Source organism: Zalophus californianus, chromosome 5 (genome assembly GCF_009762305.2).
Source record: "Zalophus californianus isolate mZalCal1 chromosome 5, mZalCal1.pri.v2, whole genome shotgun sequence".
Lineage (NCBI taxonomy): Eukaryota > Metazoa > Chordata > Mammalia > Carnivora > Otariidae > Zalophus > Zalophus californianus.
Genome location: NC_045599.1, coordinates 73,558,022 through 73,562,185, shown reverse-complemented (window position 1 = coordinate 73,562,185; position 4,164 = coordinate 73,558,022). Strand labels below are relative to the sequence as shown.

General features: G+C 42.2%; 1 pseudogene; it reads right to left on the bottom strand.

The window, feature by feature from the left end:
- Window positions 1-245, bottom strand: part of LOC113928533 — a 479-nt pseudogene extending 234 nt beyond the window's left edge.
- Window positions 246-4,164: the final 3,919 nt, after the last annotated feature.

Here is a 4,164-nt window from a genome sequence, read left to right as displayed (position 1 = left end):
CATTGCCCCGGCAGGAGGAGGGTCAGAAAATGGAGTAGGAGGTATCTTTCCTTGTTGAAATGCAGCAGTTGTTTTGTCGATCAGACTCTGAGCCTGCTCTTCTACCCATTTCTGATAGTCTTTCACGTTCTCTGTTTCCTACCACTGCGGTGTGTCTTTCTCACAGATGGTGAGTCATGGGTGAGGAATGGGTCGCAGTAGTCACAACAAAACTTGGCTGTGTTGCTCTGCGGGCCACTGGCCATTCTGCCCCAGGATTGAAGTTTGTTTTTTTTTCTTCCAAGATTCAATTTATTTATTTGTCAAAGAGAGAGAGAGCGTGAGCGCACAAGCAGGGGGAGGAGGTGGAGCAGCAGGCAGAGGGAGAAGCAGGCTCCCCGCTGAGTAAGGAGCCCGATGCGGGACTAGATCCCAGGACCCTGGGGTCATGACTTGAGCTGAAGGCAGATGCTTAACCGATTGAGCCACCCAAGTGCCCCCAGGACTGAAGTTTTAGATAACTTTTTTGTAAACTCTTTTTAAATAGGTTAAGAGCCTAGATAATAATACTAATGGTATAAATAAAGTTGAAGAGGGATATTGAAGATACTTATGAGGAAAAGCCTCACTACTTTGAAGAAAGAAGAATGGATTTATGTATGTATATATGGTATGTACATATTTACTTATTTATTTTAAAATCTCTTCAAAAAATCCTTGGGAATTCCACTGGATAATTCTTTGTTAGCCTAGTTTGTTTAAGTAATAAATGAATAATACATAACTACCACTGTATGCTTAATAGAATAAAACTACATGTTCAATAAGGTAGAGTTTGAATGTATTCGAATTGAGAGAAAGAGAACACAAGATGTTCACATTGTAACACTTAAAATGTGTAATAATGGAACTGAATAAATGATGAAAACTGCAGAAAGTCATCCGAATATCCAATAAGAGTTTGTTCTTAATATCTCTCCAGGTGACACACTGCAGTGGAAGGATCTGGAACCCCATGCCACACTTGGTGGTGGAGTAGAGGATGATATTGTCCCACACCAGCCCTCAGTCCCTGCAGGGGCCCTTCTCCTATTGGTTGAGTGTGGTGAGTATGCCTCAAGGTTGAGCAAATCACCTTTTAAAGGAAAATGCCTCCGTTATCCACTGGAGAGCATGCTCACTAGTGCCCTGGCTTTTGACAGGAGAGGAAAAGCCGGTGAGGGCTGGTTTGTTCCAGAAAGGGAGGAAATTTGCTGGGATGTGTGTGGGAGATTGAGAGAGTATCCAGGTGTGGAGCATTTAGGGCTTGAGGTGACCCGTCCTTCGCAAATCTTTAGTCCTTGCTAGATTCCTTAAATGCTGGGGGAGAATGGTATTTTCATTTGCTTATTTGGTTGTTTATTTTTGGAAACCAGTGAACAGTCAGGGTTTTGTGACTGGTTTACACCGGTGGAGCAGAGATCCAGGCACAAATATAGGAGCTAGACCTAAGAAGTAAGCCCTGTAGATTTCACTTGATTCAATTTGTGACAAAAAGTTGGAGGTAATGACTCCAGTCTTACGAGGGAGCAAAACCATGAAAAGTAGGGCAGACAATGAAAAAATTAGATCCTGGGTGACTTCGTGGAGCACTAAGTCAAGCATCTTTTGAAAACTTCCCTATTTTAGACTTTTCAGTTTTATGAAACCATACAATCCCTTTATTTTATAAATCAGTTGGAATAGGGTTGTCTGCTACTTGCAGTAGAAACATCCTAACAGATATAAGTAATAAAAAGAGTATTACTACCCTGTGTGTAGACCATACTCTTCAGATCTTAGGTCAGGAAGCTGTGAGTCAGCCAAATTGTTCTGGAAGAAACTGTTTCAGGCTGGGAGGGGTTTCAACCCCACTGGTCACAAATAACAACTAGGTAGAAAGAGCCTAAATGTTCCATCATGAAGATGGCTGTGCCTCCCATCCCCAGGGGCCACCTGATTGTGCTGACTCTATGGCTAGTCTCTAGGTTACTCCCCTTATTAGAATGACTTACTAATAAGGCATGATAAGGGAGGTAACAAAGTGGGACATTCTGTGACCAAGACTTGAAGTTTAAAGGGATAGAAAAAAGAGGCTCTGGGGGTTGTTGGGAGGTGCTGAAGGGGAGGAGGGAGGGAGGGGAGGAGCCAGACTCCCCACTAGGGAGGGAGGGGAGGAGCCAGACTCCCCACTAGATCATTATCTTGGCCTGGCTCCAGCTGCTTCCTAGCTCCCTAGAGACAAGAGTGGGAATCACTAGAAAGGAGGTTCTGTTACCCTGACTCTGCACTCTTACCAGGAAAGGTGCTTTGAGAACAGAATGACCAATCCCAGTTTGTTCAGGACTTTCCCAGCTTTTGTCCTGAAAGTCTGAGTTTTGGGAAAGCTCCTGAGTGGTTGGTTGCCCTAGAGTCCTTTGGAATTTGAGGTGGGGTTAGTGGTTAGGGACCTTGCAGGAAGTGGTGCTCTCTGGGACTCAGTACCAGGGCAGGTCCAAGGAGGCACAAAGGAAGCAAGTTTGGAAAGTATGTTTTACGTAAGACATTGACTTTTCTCTCATTTCAAATTGGATTCTAGGATCCCTTGATCCAGAGAAAGGACAGAGCTGTCACTACTAAGGTTCCCGATCCCACCGAGGTTTCAGGAGGCCATTACACTCTTTCATTATAGTAAAGGCCTTCCAACACATGGGGTGAATCCCTGCCGACGTAAATTCAGAAAGAACAGAGTTGAAGGGGTAGAAATATCTACAGAATTGTCAGTAAAAGCTGTGGAGGTGATGTTGGAACGGGACACAGAAGAAGGGATGCTTGACCTTTGACCTTGGTGGCTTCAAATCTTCACTGGGACACTTAATAGTTTTGTTTTTTTTGAAGGAAGATATGTCATGGTCAGATAAGCTTGGGAACGACTGCCACCCTTTCTCCCCTCTCTTCAGCAGGTACTTTAGTGTGTCGAACTGCTCACCTTTGCTTACCCATTTCCCAACATTATATAGTTAGGTAATCTTATTTTATTTTAAATTGAAAAACATTTATTATCATCCCACGGTAATAGTGAGCCACTTTCAGAAATACTGCCCCAGAAAGTTTGTTTTTGAGAGGAGTCCCAGTGAAAAGCTCAGAAATGAATTTCCTTGAAATTTTTTAGAGCTACCACGGCATCTTCATTGGTGGACTTGTGTAGTGTAGCTCCCTTCCCCAACCCAGGGATGGGGCCAGGGTCAGCACCAACTGCTCAGGAGATGGGTTCTTCCACTAAGACTCAAGTTGGACATTGGAATACCTGGCCTTTCAGAAAAGAACTATCGTCTTATTTCACTGGAGCTCTGCATGACTGAATTTCTGTGAATCTTCTTTTTGAACAGACACTTAAAATCCAAATCTTTAGAAATGCTGCCAAGAGTTAAAAAGGCAAGTGTGAAAATTAAAGTGGCCATTTGAATATCAGAATATTTCTTTTTTTTTTTTTAAGGATTTTATTTATTTATTTGACAGAGAGAGAGAGAGAGCCCAAGCAGGGGGAGCGGCAGGCAGAGGGAGAGGGAGAAGCAGACTCCCCGCTGAGCAAGGAGCCTGACAAGCGGCTGGATCCCAGGACACTGGGATCATGACCTGAGCCAAAGACAGACGCTTAACCACTTAACCGACTGAGCCACCCAGGAGCTCCCAGAGTATTTCAATTAAAAAAAAAAATGTATCACACAAAACAGGTGTTGAAATTCTTTCTAAAATTTGGATGGAATTAAGAATAAACATTATCATGTTGAGTAAGGACCCATTGGGAAAAGACTGCTATTTGTTTGGGAAAATGGTCAAACTGGTAAGATGTAAATGTAGTTCCTACCCAAACACTACACTATGCTTACAATTGCAAACTTGTTGAAAGGGCAAAACACAGGAAAATTACTTTATAAATATTTTATAACTAGAGAACATTTTAGCTGAGCAACCTAAACATAGCCTTGTAGATTAGAAGCAATATACTCTTTTTCATATGATATAAATAGGTCATCCATCATTATTTGAGAACACTGTTTTAGCACTGAGTTAAAGAAAAAAGGGAATTTTATTCAGATGAGAGGAAACAAGCATTGATTAAAAATATTTAGAAAAAGGGTGTATTGCATTTATCTTTGAAGAATTCTTATGAAGATCTGTTTTGAT